General features: G+C 43.4%; 1 long non-coding RNA gene across 1 annotated transcript; it reads right to left on the minus strand.

Annotated features, from left to right (window-relative positions):
• Nucleotides 1-1135: 1135 nt before the first annotated feature.
• LOC132341466 (uncharacterized) lies at nucleotides 1136-10864 on the minus strand. The gene is made up of 2 exons (XR_009490224.1): nucleotides 10358-10864; nucleotides 1136-2130 (listed from the first exon to the last, which is right to left on the minus strand). It is a non-coding gene; the product is annotated as an uncharacterized LOC132341466 (long non-coding RNA).
• Between the last annotated feature and the right edge of the window lie 1431 nt (nucleotides 10865-12295).

A 12295-nucleotide genomic window follows, 5' to 3' on the forward strand; every position in this document is an offset into this window, starting at 1 on the left:
CGTTATTGGTCTCCCCACCTGCCCGTTTCCCTGATCCCCATGCCCTCCTGTATCCCCATTGGCAGGCGGGCAAACCCCTCCCTGGTTTACCCCCCCCTTTATAACACCCTGCAGACCCCATTCTGGCTTGTCTCCAGCTGGCTGGTCTCCCTGGGTTAGGAATCTTGTTAGAGCTCTGGAATAAACCTGGACTTTACCCCCAACTGGAGTCCACTCTCCTTTTTCTACCGACATCATGCTAGTGTCTTGTCTGAAAGGCGAAAGCCTTAGCCGCTCTCCCGACCTCCTGAGGAAAGGGAGAGTGTCCCTTGCTGCCTGCAGTGGCAGAGCAAGCCGGGGTGACTCTGAGCACACACTGGGAGAGGCACTGCGACAATTACTCTAATTATATTGCTATTTTAATGACCATTTTATTATCATTAAACTTTTAAAATTCAAAAAAAAAGAAGTGATTGGCGTTTTTCACACATTAAAATATTTTGTATGAAAATGCTTTTATATTTTGTGAATTTGATATGATAAATGATAATTTTTTTCATAGACTTACCCAGCAGAACAGGAATACTACCAATGAAATTCTTCCAACTGTATGCGAATGTAGTAAAGAGAAAAACCTATTTTACAGCCTTTGAAGTATGTAAACACACGTTCAGCAAACCTATTTACATTTATTACAGGACAGGAACTGGGGATCTCCTGGAAACTGGACTGATTGACACATGGTTAATATTGGGGATATCCCCCCACAGGAATTTAAAAATTAAAACCTGCTGTGTAACTTTATGACCAATTTCAAAGCATATTAAGTCAACATCCAAGGAGAACAATATTAGGGGATCCCTCACACCCACTACCCAATAAAGAAAACTGATCTTTGAGTTCACGGGGTGGGAGACACTCATAAGCATTGGATTAATGATTGCAATTGAATTTACATTTTTTAATGATTGGAATAACTATTGTATTACTTGCATTATTATTTGTCGTGGTTTGACACTGGCCAAACGCCAGGCACCCACAAAAGTAGTTTGCTTACCTTCTCCTGCTGCAGTTGGGCAGAGTAGAGGGGAAAAATATTAACAGAGGGTTCCTGAATTGAGACAAGGACTGAGAGGAAAACACTCTAAGGGCAAAATAGGTTCAATTTTAAAGGTATAAAGTAAATTTATTATTAACAGAGTCAGAGGAGGATAATGATAAGTAAAATAAGCCTTTAAAACACCTTTTTTCCCCCCAGCCCCTCCCTCCTTCCCACTGACAGTGCAGGGAGACAGGGCATGGGGGTTTTGGCCAGTTTGTTACTCGAGATCTTTTTCTGTTCGCTCAGGGAGAGGAGTTTTTTTTCTGCTATTCTGTGGGGTCCCTCCCCCAGGCAAACAGTCTTCCCAAAACTGTTGTGGCGTGGGTCGCTCATCCACGGGGTGCAGTCCTCTAAGGATATAGGCTGTTCTAGTTTGGAAGCCAGGGCCCTCTCTCTCTGTCTCTGGAAGCAGAGGCCCTCTCTCTCTGTTCAGGTTTTCCACTAGATCACAGTTTTTTTTGGCATCCACCCACTCTGGCATGAGCACTTTTCCCACCAGCTGTGAGTGGATCTCTGCATCCCCCGTGGACTTCATGCATTACAAGGGGACAGTTTGTTTCACCATGGTGTTCACCACGGCTTGCAGAAGAATCTCGGCTCTAATGTTTGGAGCACTTCCGCCCCCTCTTTCTTTTCCACTGACATTGGTGCTGCCATGCTGTTTTTCCTCATGTCCTCACTTCCTTCTCTTCTCTGGCTAGAAGAAAAACTGCTGCTTGTAGGTACTATTGCCAACAAGTTCCACTAATTCAAAGGTTCTTGCAAGATCCCGCAGCACTGAGAGGTTGATTTTGTCTAGGTTCCACATAGGGGAGTAGTTCATCATATTTTCACTGTTAGCCATGCAGTCCCATCGCCACAGCATAGACAGTGGCAACTGCCACAGTGCTGGTGCTATTAAACGCCTCTCTTCATGCAGGATGCTGGGAATAAATTGCTGCCACCCCTGCCCTTCTGCTAGGGGTGGCCAGGCAGGCAAGGCTCGCCACGGGCCACATCACTGCGCACTGCACCGGGGATGGCTCCCAGAAGCAGTGCCTCGCCCTCCCCTGCAAAAAAAAAAAAAAAAAAAAAACCTGCTCACATACTGTTTTTATTTTCTTCTTAAATATGTCATCACAGAGGTGTTACCAGCCTCTCACATTGGGCCAGCAGCATGTCCATCTTCAGAGCCACCAGAGATTGGCTCTGTTGGACATGGTGGGATCTTCTAGCAGCTTCCCACAGAAGCTACATCTATGGCCCTCCCCCGCTACCAAAAAGCAGGCTGCGCCAAATCACACATTACTTCTTCTATCTTTTCTCTTATTGACCACTCTATACATATCACCCACCATGGGCAACCCATAAACTGATGAAACATCGGAAGAAAAGTAATTACAATGTTTAAGTCATGGGGTGGATTGTCAGAGACTGAAATATTATAGTTTATGACTTAAACATTTTCATGAAGGACTTTTGCCTAGCAAAAACTGTATTACATAAGCTGCAGAGAAGACCACCACACCTTGAACAGGCTTTCTAACTGGGGCCCTGGACTACTTGGTGATGGATATAACATAAACTTAGGTCTGCGGAGAAAAGAATACATTCACACAGGGATCGAGCTCAATACCTTCAGGGTAGAGACCACAGCCTCAGGGCTATCAGCTGCCAGGTTCCCACACCAAAGGGTGGGGGGAGAGAGGCTTTGGGTGTATGTTGGAAAAGCCTCTGGTCAGAGGCTCAGTGAATGTCCATCTTCTGCTGTGCAGACCAGCTCAGCTGAGGGGCCCTTCACCCAGGGAAAAGCTTATCCACAGCAGAAGGGAGTGCAATGGCCCATCGAAGGCAACCCCAAGGGTCCCCAGACCCTACACCAGAGCACTGCAGATGATGCAACAAATCCAGAGTCTTGCAAGTGACAGTGTCAAACTGGACCCCTGCAAGGGAGGCACATGGACTTTACCACTTGGCCCAAAGGTATATTAATCCACTGGATTCTATAGTCTTTGGTGTGGCACGGTGACAGGGGGCCCTCACCACCAAGAAGACCAGATTGAGGGTGTGAAAAACACTTATCACTTGTTTTAAAATTTTAAAAGTTTAATAGTAATAAAATAGTTATAAAATTAGTAATAAAAATTAGAGCAATAAGAATTTGGGAGAGTTAGGAAAAAAAAGGACAATAAAAAGCAAAGAATTACAGACGTCCTGATGTTTTCTGGACACTAAGCCCCCAAAAAGCATGGCTCGCTAACAAAGGATTAACTCTTAAAAGCAATTACCTGATGCATATTCATATATCTCATACAGGATTCAAAATTTTTTTTCAAACAAAGGGTGTTTTCTGCTTAACCTCAGCTTCTCCCATCATCTTGTAAATCAATCTTCTCTGCTTCCTTGGAGTTTAGGCCTTCCCAATAAGGGGGCAATAATTTTTTTCTTGGAATCCTGTTGTATCTCCATCCAGAGAGGATAAGGAGAAGAATTTCTTGGTTATCTTTTCCATTTCTTGGGTCAGTTACAAAAAAGTATCTTACATCACATAGTTTCTATTTTATATTATGCTATAGCCTAAAAACTATATTTACCACAATACTTAAAAGAGATTAATACAACATAACTGTGAAAAACACCAACCACTTGTTTTTAAAATTTTAAAATTTAATAATACTAAAATGGTTATAAAAAAAGTAATATAGTTAGAGTAATAATAATTTGGACAATTATGATTAGGACAAAACAAGATAATAAAAAACAAGGAGTTACGGACGTCCGGGTACCTTTTTCTGGGCAAAATAAGCCCGAAAAAGGACACTCGTTAAAAGAGGATTAACCCTTAAAAGCAATAGCCTGTTGCATATTCATACATCTCATACATGATGCATAAATTCCATTCAAACACAGGATTCTGTCTGGTCAGTGTCAACTTCTTCCTCTGAATCCTGATGGCATCTTCAGAGCTGAGCGAGGCAGGAAGAAGTTAGTTTCTTCTGATAAGGGAGCAATAAATTCTTTTTCTCTGAAAGATTTAGGTGTCCTGTGGCTGCTATCTCGGTGCGAGTACCTCATTCCTCTCTTTAAAAAAATATCTTACATAGCATAGTTTCTATTTTAACATTATGTTTTAACCTAAAACTATATTTAACACACTACTTAAGAAAGTTAATACAGCTTAACTTTATAACATAACACATATAATATTCATTTTAATATTTGCGAAAAGCCAATCATAAAATTTGCATCATTCACAATAACTTTCCAACATAACACATATAATATTCATTTTAATATTTGCAAAGAGGCAATCATATAATATGCATTTTTCACAGAGGGGAACAACAAGACATCGTTGGGGCCCCCAGAAGGATGATACGTTTCCACCTAACCCCTGTCACTCTCTTCTTGTCCCCTCACCCCCTCACTCCTCTTTCTCTTTCTCTTTCTCTTTTCTTTTCTTTTTTCTTTTCTTTTCTTTTCTTTTCTTTTCTTTTCTTTTCTTTTCTTTTCTTTTCTTTTCTTTTTCTTTGCCTCTTTGCCTCTTTTACTATTAAATAAATATATAAAATTTTTGGCATGAACATCTAACCTCATTTGGTTTTAATCACATTTTTTAGGTATAATATGAACTTTCAAAATCCCCTCCATTTTAAATACAGTGACTTTCTTTTCATTGCTCTTCTGGGTTTAAACCGTGTTGTAATAAGGGTCTGGAGCACAAGTCTGACGTGGAGCAGCTGAGGGAGCTGGGGTTGTTTAGCCTGAAGAAAATGAGGCTCAGGGGAGACCTTATTGTTCTCTACAGCTACCTGAAAGGAGGTTGTAAACTGCTATGTGTCAGTTTCTTCTCCCAGGTAACAAGCAGCAGGACAAAAGGAAATGGCCTCAAGTTGCACCAGAGGGGTTTTAGATTAGAAATTAGGAAAAATTCCTTCATGGAAAGGGTTGTCAAGAACTGGGACAGGCTGCCCAAGGAGGTGCTAGAGATACCATTCTTAGGGGGATTTAAAAGATGTCTAGATGTGGCACTTGGGAACATGGTTTAGTGGTGGGCTTGGCAGTGCTGGGTTAACAGTTGGACTCAATGATCTTGGAGAACTTTTCTAACCTAAATGATTCTGTGATGCTATGATTCTGCTGCCCACCTATATAAAACTGGGGTTATGTTAATCATAGAATGGTTTGGGTTGGAAAGGACCTAGAGGTGCTCTGCCCGATTTGGGTATTGCAATATCCACTCTCTCTCAAAGGGAGAAAAGAGTTGAAAACTGTAATTCAGGAATGAATCAAAGATGGGACTTTAGAGCCATGCATGTCTCCCCACAATACCCCCATATTACCAGTAAAAAAAATCAAACGGGACATACAGGCTCATCCAAGACCTGAGAGAAGTAAACAAAAAAACTATAGATCGATATCCAGTAGTACCAAATCCCTATACACTATTAAGCAGAATTCCTCCATCACACCAATGGTTCAGTGTAGTGGGTCTTGTGAAATACAAAGCTGTGTTTCATGTCAGGTACATACAGGCAATGTGTGTATTTGTGATTACGATATGTGTGGAGGCCAACAATCGGACAGTTGCGAATTCTAATAATAACTGAGGAAAGTAAAGCATGGAAGAAGGCCTTTGAACCTATCCTTTGTTTGCAATTAACCTTGGTTGATTTAGGAGCATTTGAATTAAAGCGTTAAGGATATTGCTTTTTGCTTGTAGTCAGGCCTTAAAGAGTGCTGCAATAATAACCCTTTTTTGAAGTATAATTTTAGACTATTGCTTGTATCCTTGAAACTATAGCTTTGGAATATATATAAAGGAAATATGCTTATCTCACGCCTTAACAAAACAGAGAAAAACAGCTTGAGAAAGGAAGATGAACATCATCTCAAGGACTTATAATTTCAACCAAGGGAAGCTGGACATCACTGTTATGAGATTTATAGTCATTGTAATTAAAAAGGTGAACCCACATCTGGGGAGCTGGATTTCACAAGATGGAATTCGTCTTTATTCTTGCGGAAACCAGGACCAATATTTCGGAAACTACTACTACCATCTGGGGATCCTCCTTTTTGGGACGCATCCTGAGAAAAACTAAATCACAATAGTGTATAGAATTGTGATGTAAAAATTGGAAAATAGAAACTGCTGATGAGTAAAAATTGGAATAGAAACTGCTGAGAAAGCTTATGAGTACCCCATAAATACCTGTAAGCCCCAACAAGCGTGCAGTTGGAGGGAAACTGCCCCCACTGTACCCAGCGCTGTGTTGCTCATACTTTACCATATTAATTAATAAATTGTTTGCTGCTTGAATATTGGCATAGTCAAGCTTCTTATTTATAACAGATTTGGTGCGTTGGCCGGGAATTTCCAAATCCAAATCCATTGAGGGAGACTCCTGATCTCAGGGAGGTGCCCCACCTTGGAGGCTTCTGCCTCAGGTGGCCCTGAGTGACTGGGGAATCTCTCAGGGAAGTGGAAATCCTTAAGGTAAATTATGAGCAAAAAAATTTGAGCTCCTGGAGTAGACTGCAGTAAATTCACCTGTAATTACTCGTGCACAAAGATCCAGGCGAGAAAAGGAGGCTGTAAGTATCGCTTGGTTAGGTGGGATAAGAACGGGTGTAGGTGTGTAAGAGTGTGAGTGGTGTGTGTGTGAGACGTGACCTAGTCACAAAGCGATCGTGGACTTCTTCTAACCTCAGTTTCGTCTCTCCGCGAGGGGAACGGCAGGTGAAAGAACGAAGCGAGTGAAGTAGGATTTCCTGTACATAAAAGGTCGGGGGTGAGAAGAAATAATAGTTAAGGGGGATTTTTTTTTTCTTAGAAATCGGAGGCGGGAAGCAGTACTGGTAGAAGGGACTTTTTATTAGAAAAATCCTTGACAAAAAGGGACCAAGGTCTGAACAAGTGTGGTCGAGGTGAGTGAGGGAACACCTGTTAGGATAAAATGGGTAAATGCGAAAGCAAAAACCCAGGAGCTGGTATAAACCAGCACGAAAATAGAGGTACTGAAGGTACTGGAAAAAGAGGGAGCATTTTACTGGATATACCCCAGGACCGCCCCCTTGGGGTAATGTTAAAATTCTGGAATAAATGTAAAACCACGAGAGGAAAAAGCAAAGAGAAAATGATACAATATTGTATGATAGAATGGACTAAGAAAATTATACGACCTGATGATTTATATTGGCCAATGTACGGGTCATCTGAAGGGTGGATCTGTCAGGCCTTGAATGCCTATGTAAATAAAAAGGACCCTATTAACCAAGAGGAAAGCGATTATGCCGCTTTGTGGCATGGGTCCTGGCCTACTCCCCTGTATGCATTAAAAACCAAAAAGGAAAAGGATCAGTTTCTAGGACCCAGCATTTACACCTGGATGGAGATTCAGTTGGTTTTAAGTATTTTATTTGCAGCAGAGCAGAGGCAATTGATAAGACAGGCTGGCATGAGAGATTGGTTAGAAAGGATAAGGAGGAGTATACAATTGTATTCAGGATTGGATCCTGATATAGCTGTGGGGGAAGCGTTAATCAAAACTCAGTTTGTGGCAAAATCATGGGAGGATATTAGAAGAAAACTTGAAAAGTTGGATGACTGGCAGGAGGGAGGTTTACAAGAATTGTTAAGGGAAGCGCAGAAAGTTTATGTGCGAAGAGATGAAGGGAAGGCGAAAGGTCAAGCTAAGGTTTTTGTGGCTGCAGTAAAAGAGGTTCAGAAGGGTGGTGCATCTTCAGGAAATGCTAAAACCACCAGAAAAATAACAGGTGAGGGTTTGAAAAGACCTACTTGCTTTTACTGTGGGGTCGAAGGTCATGTTAAAAGGTTTTGCAAGAAACGAGAAGCAGACCAAAAACTGTTTGCAGAGGAGTAGAGGTGTCAGGGGCTCTATTTATTAGGGACCGGAACATCACAGGAGCCCATGATAAAATTAAACATAGGTCCCCAAGGTGAAGAAGTTACATTTTTAGTAGATACGTGTGCTGAAAGATCAACAGTGCAAAGATTACGAAAGGGATGCAAAATCAGCTGGAAAACAGCTCAAGTAATTGGAGCAAAAGGGGAGGCCTTTAAGGTTCCCATTATTGAACAAGTATTAATTGAACTGAAAGGAGAATTGGATATTAGTGATCTATTACTAGTTTCAGAAGCAGAATGCAATCTTCTGGGCCGGCTGAGCAAACTGCTTATGGAGTGCTTACCCAGGACTGGGGAGGAGACAGAAAGCCGGTGGGGTATTATTCAAAATTACTGGACCCTGTTAGTATGGCATGGCCAGTATGTTTACAAGCTATAGTAGCAACAGCTCTTCAGGTAGAAGCAAAGAAAGTTACATTTGGAGCTCTGTTAGTAGTATATACCCCCCACAATGTAAGAAGCATATTACATCAAAAAGCAGAGAAGTGGCTCACTGATAGCCGGATTTTAAAGTATGAAGCTATCTTGATACATTCCCCTGAACTGGAACTTAAGGTTACTCCTGCTCAGAACCCTGCACAATTTCTCTATGGGGAGCCAACTGAAGAGCTCGCTCTTAACTGTGTAGAATTAATCTAATTACAAACAAAAGTGAGACCAGATTTAAGTGAGACAGAGTTATCTAGTGGGGAAAAATATTTTATCGATGGCTCATCCAGGGTGATAGAAGGGAAACAAAATTCAAGATATGCTATTGTAGAAGGGGAAAACATGTCTGTAATAGAAAGAGGAAAAATAAGATCCAGCTGGTCAGCTAAAGCTTGTGAATTGTTTGCTTTATACCAAGCTTTAAAACTTTTAAAAGATAAGGTGGGGACTATTTATACAGATTCAAAATATGCTTATGGAATTGTACACACATTTGAATGGAAAGAGGGTTGATTAACACTCAAGGGAAGAAACTGATCCATCAGGAGTTAATAATTAGAGTGCTTGAAGCCCTGAAAGGATCTGAGAGAGTAGCTATAGTACATGTAAAAGGTCACCACCAAGGGTCAAGCTACTTAGTAAGAGGAAACACAGCTGATCAAGCTGCAAAGGAGGCAGTTTTTAAATTAAAAGAGCCTATCCAGCTGAACACTATAGAGGAAATTCAAGAGGAACTGCCAAAAAGCTATAGTATTCAAGAGGAAGAAGCTATAAAAATAGAAGCTAAGAAATAGCTGAGAAAATGGGTACTCCCAGACAGAAGAGAGATTTTACCTAAGGCTTACACTCAAAGGATTCTAAGCCAGTTACACCAACGTACTCATTGGGGAACAAAAGCCTTATGTAATCATTTTTTAAAAAATATCATGGATGTATTGGAATTTTTGAAATAGCAAAACAAATAACAGGGGTGTTTGACTTGTCAAAAAGTTAACAAAAAAAAGTAATGAGACAAGCTCCAACTGGTGGTAGAAAAAGTCTACCAACCACTTGAAAGGGTTCAGGTGGATTACAGTGAATTACCAATGGTGGGCAGATGGAAATACTTGTTAGTATTAGTAGATCAACTAACTCATTGGGTGGAGGCCTACCTGGCTCCCCGAGCCACGGCGAAGTTTGTAGTTAAAATATTGCTGGAACAAATTATTCCCCAATTTGGGGTTATTAGGGCCATTGATTCTGATCAGGGCTCCCATTTTACTTCTAGTATTATAAAAAGAGTAACACAAGCCACGGGTATTTCCTGGGAATATCACACCCCTTGGCACCCCCAGAGCTCTGGCAGGGTGGAAAGAATGAACCAAACTATAAAACAACAATTAACAAAATTGATGATTGAGACCCAAATGTCATGGGTAAAATGTTTACCTTTAGCATTACTTACTATACAAACACTTCCAAATGCAGATACGGGGCTTTCTGCATAGGAGATGCTTTATGGAATGCCCTATTCCCAGGAAGTACCCCAAACATCAGTAGTCGTAGCAGATATGACTATTCAAAAATACATCCAGAAGATGGGACAACATGTCCTAGAACTAAGGGAGAAAGGGGTAATTGCTCAATCAGCCCCTCTCGGATTTAGCATACATCGAATAAAACCGGGTGACTGGGTGCTAATTAAAAGCTGGAAGGAAGAAAGTTTGTGTCCTAGGTGGGAAAGTCCATATTAAACCCTGCTGACCACCGATACAGCTGTCTGAACTGTGGAAAAAGGCTGGACCCACGCGTCGCGGGTCAAAGGACCAGCGGAACCACCGACAGAGGAACCACCGACAGAGATGGCCGCTGAATCCCCATGGAGAACTGCATCTACCCCCGGAGAACTGAAAGTAAAGTCAAAGAGGGACTGATGTATGTCACGAAAATGCTCCTACCTTAAGCTACAAAACCGGCGGCTCCAACCCGGCTCTCCGCTGCGAGAGAGAGAGGCGACTGCTGTCACGTTCCGGCAACGGAGAGGCTCCGACGCCGCCCGGACTGTTGCCGCTGTTGTTCCGGCCATGGAAAGGTTCCGCCGCCGCCGAGCCACTGCTGTCCCGGCGCCGGGAAAGCTCCGCTGCCGCCCGCGCCGCTGCCTCGCACCGCCCCTTCTGCCGCGGGCTGCTGCTGCCCGCGCGGCTCCTGCCCACGAGAAAGACTGCCACTGCCGGCTCTGCTGATGCCTGCGCGATGGCGTCATCTGTTTCGCCTCGGCGCTGCCCCCACCGCGGGAAACAATAACCGATCCCACGCGGCCCGGGAAAAAAATAAAGGCAACTCAGAAATAACAAGCAGGGAGCCCTTTCTTCTCCCTTCGCCTCCGTCCTTAGACGTAGCGTCCACGTTTGTTGCCCGCTCCCGGCGGTTTTGGATCCGCGCTAGTGGTCGACTCGCGATTCCTGCTTGCCCGCGGCGAAAGCAGGAATGCGGCCGATCCCTGACGCGCGCGCGCTGAAAGCAAAAGGAGTTCGGAGCGCGTGGGTGACCGGCGCCACCACTCCTCCTGCGATCGCGGCGCGACGTCAATAAGCTGTCTTGGTTTTAAAAGACAGGTGTCCGCTAAGGAATTCACAGAATAACTATGTTGGAAGAGACCTTAAAGATCATTGAGTCCAACTCATGCCCTAACACCTCAACTAAACCATGGCACCGAGTGCCACATCCAGTCTTTTTTTAAACACATCCAGGGATGGTGACTCCACCACCTCCCCAGGCAGACCATTCCAGAACTTTATCACCCTTTCTGTAAAAAATTTTTTTCTAATATCCAGCCTATATTTCCCTTGATGCTGCTTGAGACTGTGTCCTCTGGTTCTGTCAGTTGCTGTCTGGAGAAAGAGACCAACCCCCACCTGACTACAACCACCTTTCAGGAAGTTGTAGAGTGTGATAAGGTCACCTCTGAGTCTCCTTTTCTCCACACTAAACAACCTCAGTCATTCCTCATAGGGCTTGTGTTCCAAGCCCCTCACCAACCTAGCTGTCCTCCTCTGGATGCACTCCAGTGTCTCAACATCTTTCCTAAACTGAGGCACCCAGAACTGGACACAGTACTCAAGGCATGGCCCCACCAGTGCCAAGCATAGGGGAAGGATGACTGCCCTGCTCCTGCTGGCCGTACTATTCCTGATACAGGCCAGGATGCCATTGGCCTTCTTGGCCTCCAGGGCACACTGCTGGCTCATGTTCAGCTAGCTGTAGACCAGTACCCCCAGGTCCTTTTCCGCCTGGTCACTTTCCAGCCACACTGTCCCCAGCCTATAATGTTGTAGGGGGCTATTGTGGCCAAGGAGCCACAACAGCCACATAAGGCAGGAGCCTCCCCTGAAATGAAAAATGTAAACCCCTTCCCTCTGAATTGTTATAATTTTGAAATTAAAGGGCTCTCCGGCTAAGATATGGGACCGGGAATAACAGCTCTTTATTATGGAAGAAAAAATTTAAAAAACCAAAATAACCCAAACTAACAATGCAGTAATACAAAACAACACTGACAGAGTCAGAATACGACCTGACACCCTGTCGGTCCGGGTGTTGGTAGCAGTCCAATTGAAATGGTGGCTGCAGTCCTCCTTGAGTGACAGATATGGTTCTGTTGAAGCAGTGATCCTGTAGAAAGGTGTAGTCTTCCTCTGACGATCCAGTGGTGGTGTAGATGGGCCTGGTCTTCCTCTGGGAATGTAGTGGGAAAGGGCTACTCTTCTGGGAATCTAGTGGAAAAAGCTGCTCCTCTGGGAATCCAGTAGGAAAAGGCTGGCTGTGGTCTTCTAAATCTCTGATTATATCTAGGAAGGAATGCTTGGCTCCTCCCTCTGGGCAGAGCTTCTCACAAT

The sequence above is a fragment of the Haemorhous mexicanus genome, chromosome W, assembly GCF_027477595.1.
Source record: "Haemorhous mexicanus isolate bHaeMex1 chromosome W, bHaeMex1.pri, whole genome shotgun sequence".
NCBI classification, from domain to species: Eukaryota; Metazoa; Chordata; class Aves; order Passeriformes; family Fringillidae; genus Haemorhous; species Haemorhous mexicanus.